General features: G+C 40.7%; 1 protein-coding gene across 2 annotated transcripts in view; it reads left to right on the top strand.

Moving 5' to 3' along the window:
* LOC128642995 (ectonucleoside triphosphate diphosphohydrolase 8) overlaps positions 1–14,138 on the top strand; it is a 277,654-nt gene that overhangs the window by 250,606 nt on the left and 12,910 nt on the right. The gene's annotated exons all lie outside the window — the stretch shown is intronic.

Genomic DNA, 14,138 nt, shown 5'->3' with positions numbered 1-14,138 from the left:
GGCATTGCCCCAAAGATATCAGTTTAGGGTCTGGGCAGTAAAAGAGCTAAATGCCCTTTTAAGGGCAATGCCCATACAAATGCCTTTTTCAGGGCAACGGGGAGCTTAGTTTTTTTTAGAATTACTGTTGGGGGGTCTTTGTGGGGGTTTTTTACAGGTAAAGGATGGGGAAGGGATTAATAGCATATTTAGTGTAAAAAAGTGGCTTATCTACCCTAATATAGGGCAATACAGGACACAGTTCCTAAATAGAGGCTCTTACATTTACCTAATATCATTGATTTTTCCCCTCCTCCTCATATGTGATAAACAACCTAAAATCAGCAACATTGAAGTACTTTATACAAGTTACAGTTACAGAGTTGTGTTTTTAACTATTTTTCTGGCACGCTAGATACAACTTCTATTTCTGCTGCCTTTTAAGTTAAATTTTAAGTGGAAAAATATAAACTTTATGTGTAGAAAGAGCATACTTTTCCCTATTTTCTTAAGAGGTTTTTTTATTTCTTGGACTATGGTTATCATAAATTATTAGATTTTCAGGCAGTGTTTCAAGATCTTTTTCAACTAATTTGACAAAATAGTTCAAGCTGGTATAGTTGCTAGGGAGGGCATATAGTAAACTTTTGGTCTAAAGTCTGTCCTAGTTAGAAAATCTTCAGTCTGTCCCTGACTTTCATTGCTTTTCTCTAGGAGAGAATTTAAGGTATTTAAACTTTCCTGATCTATTGTAGTTAAGATTTTATCTTTTCTGCTCACCTTTATTCATAGCCTGTGAGAGAACAATTTTCCTAGCAAATAGGTTAAGATCTTTTATTAATTCAAACATATTTTTTTGCTACTAGTCTAAATGACAGGACTTTTTTTAAGAGTTTAATATGTGCCATGTTTAAAGGAAATTCTGACAGGTTTACAACCTGTATTTCATCTTTATAATGGGTATTCAAAAATCCCTGTATTTCCCTCTCCTGGATATATATATATATATATATATATATATATATATATATACAGTATATATATATACAGTATATATATATATATATATATATATATATATATATATATATATATATATATATATATATATATATAAAGAAGAAGAAGACTGCAGCACTCCAGAATATATATATATGCGTGTGTGTGTATATATATATATATATATATATATATATGTGTGTGTATATATAAATAGATATAAATATTTCTCCAACATAGGTGTGTCCGGTCCACGGCGTCATCCTTACTTGTGGGACATTCTCCTCCCCAACAGGAAATGGCAAAGAGCCCAGCAAAGCTGGTCACATGATCCCTCCTAGGCTCCGCCTACCCCAGTCATTCTCTTTGCCGTTGTACAGGCAACATCTCCACGGAGATGGCTTAGAGTTTTTTAGTGTTTAACTGTAGTTTTTATTATTCAATCAAGAGTTTGTTATTTTGAAATAGTGCTGGCATGTACTATTTACTCAGAAACAGAAAAGAGATGAAGATTTCTGTTTGTATGAGGAAAATGATTTTAGCAACCGTCACTAAAATCCATGGCTGTTCCACACAGGACTGTTGAGAGCAATTAACTTCAGTTGGGGGAACAGTGAGCAGTCTCTTGCTGCTTGAGGTATGACACATTCTAACAAGACGATGTAATGCTGGAAGCTGTCATTTTCCCTATGGGATCCGGTAAGCCATGTTTATTACGATCGTAAATAAGGGCTTCACAAGGGCTTATTAAGACTGTAGACTTTTTCTGGGCTAAATCGATTCATTATTAACACATATTTAGCCTTGAGGAATCATTTTATCTGGGTATTTTGATATAATAATATCGGCAGGCACTGTTTTAGACACCTTATTCTTAGGGGCTTTCCCAAAGCATAGGCAGAGCCTCATTTTCGCGCCGGTGTGGCGCACTTGTTTTTGAGAGGCATGGCATGCAGTCGCATGTGAGAGGAGCTCTGATACTTAGAAAAGGCTTTCTGAAGGCGTCATTTGGTATCGTATTCCCCTTTGGGCTTGGTTGGGTCTCAGCAAAGCAGATACCAGGGACTGTAAAGGGGTTAAAGTTCAAAACGGCTCCGGTTCCGTTATTTTAAGGGTTAAAGCTTCCAAATTTGGTGTGCAATACTTTTAAGGCTTTAAGACACTGTGGTGAAAATGTGGTGAATTTTGAACAATTCCTTCATGTTTTTTCGCAATTGCAATAATAAAGTGTGTTCAGTTTAAAATTTAAAGTGACAGTAACGGTTTTATTTTAAAACGTTTTTTTGTACTTTGTTATCAAGTTTATGCCTGTTTAACATGTCTGAACTACCAGATAGACTGTGTTCTGAATGTGGGGAAGCCAGAATTCCTATTCATTTAAATAAATGTGATTTATGTGACAATGACAATGATGCCCAAGATGATTCCTCAAGTGAGGGGAGTAAGCATGGTACTGCATCATTCCCTCCTTCGTCTACACGAGTCTTGCCCACTCAGGAGGCCCCTAGTACATCTAGCGCGCCAATACTCCTTACTATGCAACAATTAACGGCTGTAATGGATAATTCTGTCAAAAACATTTTAGCCAAAATGAACACTTATCAGCGTAAGCGCGATTGCTCTGTTTTAGATACTGAAGAGCATGACGACGCTGATAATAATATTTCTGAAGGGCCCCTAACCCAGTCTGATGGGGCCAGGGAGGTTTTGTCTGAGGGAGAAATTACTGATTCAGGGAACATTTCTCAACAAGCTGAACCTGATGTGATTGCTTTTAAATTTAAGTTGGAACATCTCCGCATTCTGCTTAAGGAGGTATTATCCACTCTGGATGATTGTGACAAGTTGGTCATCCCAGAGAAACTATGTAAAATGGACAAGTTCCTAGAGGTGCCGGGGCTCCCAGAAGCTTTTCCTATACCCAAGCGGGTGGCGGACATTGTTAATAAAGAATGGGAAAGGCCCGGTATTCCTTTCGTCCCTCCCCCCATATTTAAAAAATTGTTTCCTATGGTCGACCCCAGAAAGGACTTATGGCAGACAGTCCCCAAGGTCGAGGGAGCGGTTTCCACTTTAAACAAACGCACCACTATACCCATAGAGGATAGTTGTGCTTTCAAAGATCCTATGGATAAAAAATTAGAAGGTTTGCTTAAGAAAATGTTTGTTCAGCAGGGTTACCTTCTACAACCAATTTCATGCATTGTCCCTGTCGCTACAGCCGCATGTTTCTGGTTCGATGAGCTGATAAAGGCGGTCGATAGTGATTCCCCTCCTTATGAGGAGATTATGGACAGAATCAATGCTCTCAAATTGGCTAATTCTTTCACCCTAGACGCCACTTTGCAATTGGCTAGGTTAGCGGCTAAGAATTCAGGGTTTGCTATTGTGGCGCGCAGAGCGCTTTGGTTGAAATCTTGGTCGGCTGATGCGTCTTCCAAGAACAAACTACTTAACATTCCTTTCAAGGGGAAAACGCTGTTTGGCCCTGACTTGAAAGAGATTATCTCTGATATCACTGGGGGTAAGGGCCACGCCCTTCCTCAGGATCGGCCTTTCAAGGCAAAAAATAAACCTAATTTTCGTCCCTTTCGTAGAAACGGACCAACCCAAAGTGCTACGTCCTCTAAGCAAGAGGGTAATACTTCTCAAGCCAAGCCAGCTTGGAGACCAATGCAAGGCTGGAACAAGGGAAAGCAGGCCAAGAAACCTGCCACTGCTACCAAGACAGCATGAAATGTTGGCCCCCGATCCGGGACCGGATCTGGTGGGGGGCAGACTCTCTCTCTTCGCTCAGGCTTGGGCAAGAGATGTTCTGGATCCTTGGGCGCTAGAAATAGTCTCCCAAGGTTATCTTCTGGAATTCAAGGGACTTCCCCCAAGGGGGAGGTTCCACAGGTCTCAGTTGTCTTCAGACCACATAAAAAGACAGGCATTCTTACATTGTGTAGAAGACCTGTTAAAAATGGGAGTGATTCATCCTGTTCCATTAAGAGAACAAGGGATGGGGTTCTACTCCAATCTGTTCATAGTTCCCAAAAAAGAGGGAACGTTCAGACCAATCTTAGATCTCAAGATCTTAAACAAGTTTCTCAAGGTTCCATCGTTCAAGATGGAAACCATTCGAACTATTCTTCCTTCCATCCAGGAAGGTCAATTCATGACCACGGTGGATTTAAAGGATGCGTATCTACATATTCCTATCCACAAGGAACATCATCGGTTCCTAAGGTTCGCATTCCTGGACAAACATTACCAGTTCGTGGCGCTTCCTTTCGGATTAGCCACTGCTCCAAGGATTTTCACAAAGGTACTAGGGTCCCTTCTAGCTGTGCTAAGACCAAGGGGCATTGCTGTAGTACCTTACTTGGACGACATTCTGATTCAAGCGTCGTCCCTTCCTCAAGCAAAGGCTCACACGGACATTGTCCTGGCCTTTCTCAGATCTCACGGATGGAAAGTGAACGTGGAAAAGAGTTCTCTATCTCCGTCAACAAGGGTTCCCTTCTTGGGAACAATAATAGACTCCTTAGAAATGAGGATTTTCCTGACAGAGGCCAGAAAAACAAAACTTCTAGACTCTTGTCGGATACTTCATTCCGTTCCTCTTCCTTCCATAGCTCAGTGCATGGAAGTGATCGGGTTGATGGTAGCAGCAATGGACATAGTTCCTTTTGCGCGCATTCATCTAAGACCATTACAACTGTGCATGCTCAGTCAGTGGAATGGGGACTATACAGACTTGTCTCCGAAGATACAAGTAAATCAGAGGACCAGAGACTCACTCCGTTGGTGGCTGTCCCTGGACAATCTGTCACAAGGGATGACATTCCGCAGACCAGAGTGGGTCATTGTCACGACCGACGCCAGTCTGATGGGCTGGGGCGCGGTCTGGGGATCCCTGAAAGCTCAGGGTCTTTGGTCTCGGGAAGAATCTCTTCTACCGATAAATATTCTGGAACTGAGAGCGATATTCAATGCTCTCAAGGCTTGGCCTCAGCTAGCGAGGGCCAAGTTCATACGGTTTCAATCAGACAACATGACAACTGTTGCGTACATCAACCATCAGGGGGGAACAAGGAGTTCCCTAGCGATGGAAGAAGTGACCAAAATCATTCTATGGGCGGAGTCTCACTCCTGCCACCTGTCTGCTATCCACATCCCAGGAGTGGAAAATTGGGAAGCGGATTTTCTGAGTCGTCAGACATTGCATCCGGGGGAGTGGGAACTCCATCCGGAAATCTTTGCCCAAGTCACTCAGCTGTGGGGCATTCCAGACATGGATCTGATGGCCTCTCGTCAGAACTTCAAAGTTCCTTGCTACGGGTCCAGATCCAGGGATCCCAAGGCGGCTCTAGTGGATGCACTAGTAGCACCTTGGACCTTCAAACTAGCTTATGTGTTCCCGCCGTTTCCTCTCATCCCCAGGCTGGTAGCCAGGATCAATCAGGAGAGGGCGTCGGTGATCTTGATAGCTCCTGCGTGGCCACGCAGGACTTGGTATGCAGATCTGGTGAATATGTCATCGGCTCCACCTTGGAAGCTACCTTTGAGACGAGACCTTCTTGTTCAGGGTCCGTTCGAACATCCGAATCTGGTTTCACTCCAGCTGACTGCTTGGAGATTGAACGCTTGATCTTATCGAAGCGAGGGTTCTCAGATTCTGTTATCGATACTCTTGTTCAGGCCAGAAAGCCTGTAACTAGAAAGATTTACCACAAAATTTGGAAAAAATATATCTGTTGGTGTGAATCTAAAGGATTCCCTTGGGACAAGGTTAAGATTCCTAGGATTCTATCCTTCCTTCAAGAAGGATTGGAAAAAGGATTATCTGCAAGTTCCCTGAAGGGACAGATTTCTGCCTTGTCTGTGTTACTTCACAAAAAGCTGGCAGCTGTGCCAGATGTTCAAGCCTTTGTTCAGGCTCTGGTTAGAATTAAGCCTGTTTACAAACCTTTGACTCCTCCTTGGAGTCTCAATTTGGTTCTTTCAGTTCTTCAGGGGGTTCCGTTTGAACCCTTACATTCCGTTGATATTAAGTTATTATCTTGGAAAGTTTTGTTTTTAGTTGCAATTTCTTCTGCTAGAAGAGTTTCAGAATTATCTGCTCTGCAGTGTTCTCCTCCTTATCTGGTGTTCCATGCAGATAAGGTGGTTTTACGTACTAAACCTGGTTTTCTTCCAAAAGTTGTTTCTAACAAAAACATTAACCAGGAGATTATCGTACCTTCTCTGTGTCCAAAACCAGTTTCAAAGAAGGAACGATTGTTGCACAATTTGGATGTTGTTCGCGCTCTAAAATTCTATTTAGATGCTACAAAGGATTTTAGACAAACATCTTCCTTGTTTGTTGTTTATTCCGGTAAAAGGAGAGGTCAAAAAGCAACTTCTACCTCTCTTTCTTTTTGGATTAAAAGCATCATCAGATTGGCTTACGAGACTGCCGGACGGCAGCCTCCCGAAAGAATCACAGCTCATTCCACTAGGGCTGTGGCTTCCACATGGGCCTTCAAGAACGAGGCTTCTGTTGATCAGATATGTAGGGCAGCGACTTGGTCTTCACTGCACACTTTTACCAAATTTTACAAGTTTGATACTTTTGCTTCTTCTGAGGCTATTTTTGGGAGAAAGGTTTTGCAAACCGTGGTGCCTTCCATTTAGGTGACCTGATTTGCTCCCTCCCTTCATCCGTGTCCTAAAGCTTTGGTATTGGTTCCCACAAGTAAGGATGACGCCGTGGACCGGACACACCTATGTTGGAGAAAACAGAATTTATGTTTACCTGATAAATTACTTTCTCCAACGGTGTGTCCGGTCCACGGCCCGCCCTGGTTTTTTTAATCAGGTCTGATAATTTATTTTCTTTAACTACAGTCACCACGGTACCATATGGTTTCTCCTATGCAAATATTCCTCCTTAACGTCGGTCGAATGACTGGGGTAGGCGGAGCCTAGGAGGGATCATGTGACCAGCTTTGCTGGGCTCTTTGCCATTTCCTGTTGGGGAGGAGAATGTCCCACAAGTAAGGATGACGCCGTGGACCGGACACACCGTTGGAGAAAGTAATTTATCAGGTAAACATAAATTCTGTTTTGTCTGTGTGTGTGTATATATATATACAGTATCTTACAAAAGTGAATACACCCTCATATTTTTGTAAATATTTTATTATATCTTTTCATGTGACAACACTGAAGAAATGACACTTTGCTACAATGTAAAGTAGTGAGTGTACAGCCTGTATAACAGTGTAAATTTGTTGTCCCCCCAAAATAACTCAACACACAGCCATTATTGTCTAAACCATTGGTAACAAAAGTAAGTACACCCCTAAGTGGAAATGTCCGAATTGTGCCCAAAGTGTCAATATTTTGTGTGGCCACCATTATTTTCCAGCACTGCCTTAACCCTCTTGGGCATGGAGTTCACCAGAGCTTCACAGGTTGCCGCTGGAGTCCTCTTCCACTCCTCCATGACAACATCACAGAGCTGCTGGATGTTAGAGACCTTGCTCTCCCCCACATTCTGTTTTAGGATACCCCACAGATGCTCACTAGGGTTTAGGGCTGGAGATATGCTTGGCCAGTCCATCACCTTTACCCTCAGCTTCTTTAGCAAGGCAGTGGTCAGTGGAGGTGTGTTTAGGGGCCATTATCATGTTGGAATACTGCCCTGCGGCCCAGTCTCCGAAGGAAGGGGATAATGCTCTGCTTCAGTATGTCACAGTACATGTTGGCATTCATGGTTCCCTCATTAAACTGTAGCTCCCAAGTGCCGGCAGCACTCATGCAGGCCCAGACCATGACACTCCCACCACCATGTTTGACTGTAGGCAAGACACACTTTTCTTTGTACTCCTCTCCTGGTTGCTGCCACACACGCTTGACACCATCTGAACCAAATAAGTTTATCTTGGTCTCATCGGACCACAAGACGTGGTTCCAGTAATCCATGTCCTTAGTCTGCTTGTCTTCAGCAAACTGTTTGCAGGCTTTCTTGTGCATGATCTTTAGAAGAGGCTTCCTTCTGGGACGACAGCCATGCAGACCAATTTGATGCAGTGTGCGGCGTATGGTCTGAGCACTGACAGACTGATCCCCACCCCTTCAACCTCTGCAGCAATTCTGGCAGCACTCATACGTCTATTTCCCAAAGACAACCTCTGGATGTGACGATGAGCACGTGCACTCAACTTCTTTGGTCAACCATGGCGAGGCCTGTTCTGAGTGGAACCTGTCCTGTGAAACCGCTGTATGGTCTTGCCCACCGTGCTGCAACTCAGTTTCAGGGTCTTGGCAATCTTCTTATAGCCTAGGCCATCTTTATGTAAAGCAACAATTCTTTTTTCAGAAATTTTAGAGAGTTCTTTGCCATGAGGTGCCATGTTGAACTTCCAGTGACCATTATGAGAGAGTGTGAGAGCGATAACACCAAATTTAACACATCTGCTCCCCATTCACACCTGAGACCTTGTAACACTAACAAGTTACATGACACCAGGGAGGGAAAATGGCTAATTGGGCCCAATTTGGACATTTCCACTTAGGGGTGTACCCTTTTTTGTTGCCAACGGTTTAGACATTAATGGCTGTGTGTTGAGTTATTTTGAGGGGACAACAAATTTACACTGTTATACAGACTGTACACTCACTACTTTACATTGTAGCAAAGTGTCATTTCTTCAGTGTTGTCACATGAAAATATATAATAAAATATTTATAAAATTGTGAGGGGTGCACTCACTTTTTTGAGATACTGTATATGTGTGTGTACAGTGTGTGTATGTATACATATATATATATATATATATATATATATATGTGTGTGTGTCAAAATCTAAAAATACAAGCGCACAGAACACCTCCTAAGCAGTACTAATATGGAGGCTGTAGATGCCTGGGAACAACATACCCGATGGCATGGTGTATTTTAATACAACAACAACAAAAAAGAATGACTATAAAATATATCCCCAGAAAGTGGCTACTCACAATATAGAACCTCAATCAATATGAGGTAAGGAAAGTGTAATTTCCACTGTGTTATAAAGATGTCCCGAAAGACTGCATCTCTGCATGAGATATTCCAAGAACCTTGACTCTTTTCCAGCATACAATTGTAGCTCTGTCCACCCAGGGCAATAGAATGAATAATTCCAAGTTCAGCAGTGCACAGTAACAATTAGCGGCACGTGAACTATAGCCGAAAATAGCAGTTAAAAATACCAATGAAGAATACTAAAAAAAAAAAAACTTACGGCATCTCCGAACACTCTGACATAAGATAGGTGTGGCCTTACATGTTTCCAAGCCCATCTTACATTTTATATATATATAATTGTGTGTGTGTATATTTATATATATATATATATATATATATATATATATATATATATACTGTATGTTGGTGTGTGTATATATGTGTATATAAATATACTGTGTATATAAATATATATATATATATATATATATATATATATATTTATAAATGTGTGTGTATATATATACAGGTAGCCCTCAGTTTACGCCGGGGTTAGGTTCCAGAAGGAATGGTTGTAAATCGAAACCGTTGTAAATTGAAACCCAGTTTATAATGTAAGTCAATAGGAAGTGAGGGAGTTAGGTTCCAGGCCCCTCTCAAAATTGTCATAATTAACACCCAATACATTATTTTTAAAATTTTGAAAGGAAGACTTGAAATGCTAAACAGCATTATAAACCTAATAAAATAAGCACACAACACAGAATATATAATTAAACTAAGTTAAATGAACAAAAACATTTGCTAAACAGCATTATAAACCTAATAAAATAATCACACAACACAGACTTCACTTGCATTTTTCTGCAAACAGTTCTTTCTATGCATTCCAATCTGGACTGATTTATAGACAGGAAGATCTTGTTCCTTTGAAATCTGCTCGATAGCTCAGGTCTGGTTAAACGGATTAATTTCAGCTTGCTTGGCTTTGCTGCAACACAAGCGGACAGCTCCACCTACTGGCTATTTTAATAAATCCACTGCTTCTCAATGCTTTTCAATAGCAGTCACATGACTGGAAAAAAAGGTTGTTATTCTGAAACGGTGTAAATTGAACCGTTGTAAAACGAGGGCCACCTGTATATATATATATATATATATATATATATATATATGTGTGTGTGTGTGTGTATTATGTATATGTCAAATCCAAATGTTCAAAAATCCAAACTTTTCTGAAATCTAAACTTTTTCTGGTTCCCCAAGTAGTTTGGATAAAGAGATTTCTTTCTGTATATGTATATGGGAGATAGAATGGTTACCTCATCAATAAAATAGCATGTCTAATATTATTTTGTAAATAAATGTTGATTGTCATGAAACTAAGGCCTAGATTTGGAGTTTGGCGGTAGCCGTGAAAACCAGCGTTAGAGGCTCCTAGCGCTGGTTTTAGGCTACCTCCGGTATTTGGAGTCACTCAAAATAGGGTCTAACGCTCACTTTTCAGCCGCGACTTTTCCATACCGCAGATCCCCTTACGTCAATTGCGTATCCTATCTTTTCAAAGGGATTTTTCTAACTCCGGTATTTAGAGTCGTGTCTGAAGTGAGCGTTAGAAATCTAACGACAAAACTCCAGCCGCAGAAAAAAGTCAGTAGTTAAGAGCTTTCTGGGCTAACGCCGGTTCATAAAGCTCTTAACTACTGTACTCTAAAGTACACTAACACCCATAAACTACCTATGTACCCCTAAACCGAGGTCCCCCCACATCGCTGCAACTCGATTAAATTTTTTTAACCCCTAATCTGCCGACCGCCACCTACGTTATCCTTATGTACCCCTAATCTGCTGCCCCTAACACCGCCGACCCCTATATTATATTTATTAACCCCTAATCTGCCCCCCACAACGTCGCCGCCAGCTACCTACACTTATTAACCCCTAATCTGCCGTCCGCACGCCGCCGCCAGCTACATTATCCCTATGTACCCCTAATCTGCTGCCCTAACATCGCCGACCCCTATATTATATTTATTAACCCCTAACCTGCCCCCCACAACGTCGCCGCCACCTACCTACAATAATTAACCCCTAATCTGCCGCCAGCTACATTATAGCTATGTACCCCTAATCTGCTGCCCCTAACACCGCCGACCCCTATATTATATTTATTAACCCCTAACCTGCCCTCGCTAACATCGCCGACACCTAACTTCAATTATTAACCCCTAATCTGCCGAACTAATCTCGCCGCTATTCTAATAAATGTATTAAACCCTAAAGCTAAGTCTAACCCTAACACTAACACCCCCCTAAATTAAATATAATTTACATCTAACAAAATTAATTAACTCTTATTAAATAAATTATTCCTATTTAAAGCTAAATACTTACCTGTAAAATAAATCCTAATATAGCTACAACATAAATTATAATTATATTATAGCTATTTTAGGATTAATATTTATTTTACAGGTAACTTTGTATTTATTTTAACCAGGTACAATAGCTATTAAATAGTTAAGAACTATTTAATAGCTAAAATAGTTAAAATAATTACAAATTTACCTGTAAAATAAATCCTAACCTAAGTTACAATTAAACCTAACACTACACTATCAATAAATTAATTAAATAAAATACCTACAATTACCTACAATTAAACCTAACACTACACTATCAATAAATAAATTAAATAAAATACCTACAAATAACTACAATGAAATAAACTAACTAAAGTACAAAAAATAAAAAAGAACTAAGTTACAAAAAATAAAAAAATATTTACAAACATAAGAAAAATATTACAACAATTTTAAACTAATTACACCTACTCTAAGCCCCCTAATAAAATAACAAAGCCCCCCAAAATAAAAAAATGCCCTACCCTATTCTAAATTACTAAAGTTCAAAGCTCTTTTACCTTACCAGCCCTGAACAGGGCCCTTTGCGGGGCATGCCCCAAGAAGTTCAGCTCTTTTGCCTGTAAAAAAAAACATACAATACCCCCCCCCCAACATTACAACCCACCACCCACATACCCCTAATCTAACCCAAACCCCCCTTAAATAAACCTAACACTAAGCCCCTGAAGATCATCCTACCTTGTCTTCACCATACCAGGTTCACCGATCCGTCCTGGCTCCGATATCTTCATCCAACCCAAGAGGGGGCTAGACATCCATCATCCGATGGCTGAAGAAGTCCAGAAGAGGGTCCAAAGTCTTCATCCTATCCGGGAAGAAGAGTAGATCCGGACCGGCAACCATCTTCTTCCAAGCGGCATCTTCTATCTTCATCCGATGAGGACCGGCTCCATCCTGAAGACCTCCACCGCGGACCCATCTTCATCCGGCGACGTCCAACTGAAGAATGACGGTTCCTTTAAGGGACGTCATCCAAGATGGCGTCCCTCGAATTCCGATTGGCTGATAGCATTCTATCAGCCAATCGGAATTAAGGTAGGAAAATTCTGATTGGCTGATGGAATCAGCCAATCAGAATCAAGTTCAATCCGATTGGCTGATTGGATCAGCCAATCGGATTGAACTTGATTCTGATTGGCTGATTCCATCAGCCAATCAGAATATTCCTACCTTAATTCCGATTGGCTGATAGAATCCTATCAGCCAATCGGAATTCGAGGGACGCCATCTTGGATGACGTCATTTAAAGGAACCGTCATTCCTCGTTCAGTCGTCGGCCAGGATGGATGTTCCGCGTCGGAGGTCTTCAGGATCCTGCCGCTCCGCTCCGGATGGATGACGATAGAAGATCCCGCTTGGATGAAGACTTCAATCGGATGGAAGACCTCTTCTGCCCCGCTTGGATGAAGACTTCTACCGGATGGAGGACCTCTTCTTGCTCCGCTTGGATCAAGACTTCGGACCCTCTTCTGGACCGATCGCTGAACCCGGTGAGGTGAAGACAAGGTAGGGAGATCTTCAGGGGCTTAGTGTTAGGTTTATTTAAGGGGGGTTTGGGTTAGATTAGGGGTATGTGGGTGGTGGGTTGTAATGTTGGGGGGGGGTATTGTATGTTTTTTTTTACAGGCAAAAGAGCTGAACTTCTTGGGGCATGCCCCGCAAAGGGCCCTGTTCAGGGCTGGTAAGGTTAAAGAGCTTTGAACTTTAGTAATCTAGAATAGGGTAGGGCATTTTTTTATTTTGGGGGGCTTTGTTATTTTATTAGGGGGCTTAGAGTAGGTGTAATTAGTTTAAAATTGTTGTAATATTTTTCTTATGTTTGTAAATATTTTTTTATTTTTTGTAACTTAGTTCTTTTTTATTTTTTGTACTTTAGTTAGTTTATTTCATTGTAGTTATTTGTAGGTATTGTATTTAATTAATTTATTGATAGTGTAGTGTTAGGTTTAATTGTAGGTAATTGTAGGTATTTTATTTAATTCATTTATTGATACTGTAGTGTTAGGTTTAATTGTAACTTAGGTTAGGATTTATTTTACAGGTAAATTTGTAATTATTTTAACTATTTTAGCTATTAAATAGTTCTTAACTATTTAATAGCTATTGTACCTGGTTAAAATAAATACAAAGTTACCTGTAAAATAAATATTAATCCTAAAATAGCTATAATATAATTATAATTTATATTGTAGCTATATTAGGATTTATTTTACAGGTAAGTATTTAGCTTTAAATAGGAATAATTTATTTAATAAGAGTTAATTAATTTCGTTAGATTAAAATTATATTTAAGTTAGGGGGGTGTTAGTGTTAGGGTTAGACTTAGCTTTAGGGGTTAATACATTTATTTGAATAGCGGTGAGCTCAAGTCGGCAGATTAGGGGTTAATAATTGAAGTTAGGTGTCGGCGATGTTAGGGAGGGCAGATTAGGGGTTAATACTATTTATTATAGGGTTAGTGAGGCGGATTAGGGGTTAATAACTTTATAATAATAGCGGTGCGGTCCGCTCTGCAGATTAGGGGTTAATAAGTGTAGGCAGGTGGAGGCGACGTTGTGGGGGGCAGATTAGGGGTTAATAAATATAATATAGGGGTCGGCGATGTTAGGGCAGCAGATTAGGGGTACATAGGGATAATGTAAGTAGCGGCGGTTTACGAAGCGGCAGATTAGGGGTTAATAATAATATGCAGGGGTCAGCGATAGCGGGGGCGGCAGATTAGGGGTTAATAAGTGTAAGGTTAGGGGTGTTTA

This window comes from Bombina bombina, chromosome 12 (genome assembly GCF_027579735.1).
Source record: "Bombina bombina isolate aBomBom1 chromosome 12, aBomBom1.pri, whole genome shotgun sequence".
Taxonomy (NCBI): Eukaryota; Metazoa; Chordata; class Amphibia; order Anura; family Bombinatoridae; genus Bombina; species Bombina bombina.
The sequence above is the reverse complement of the archived record's forward strand: the minus strand, read 5'-3'. Positions and strand labels throughout refer to the sequence as shown.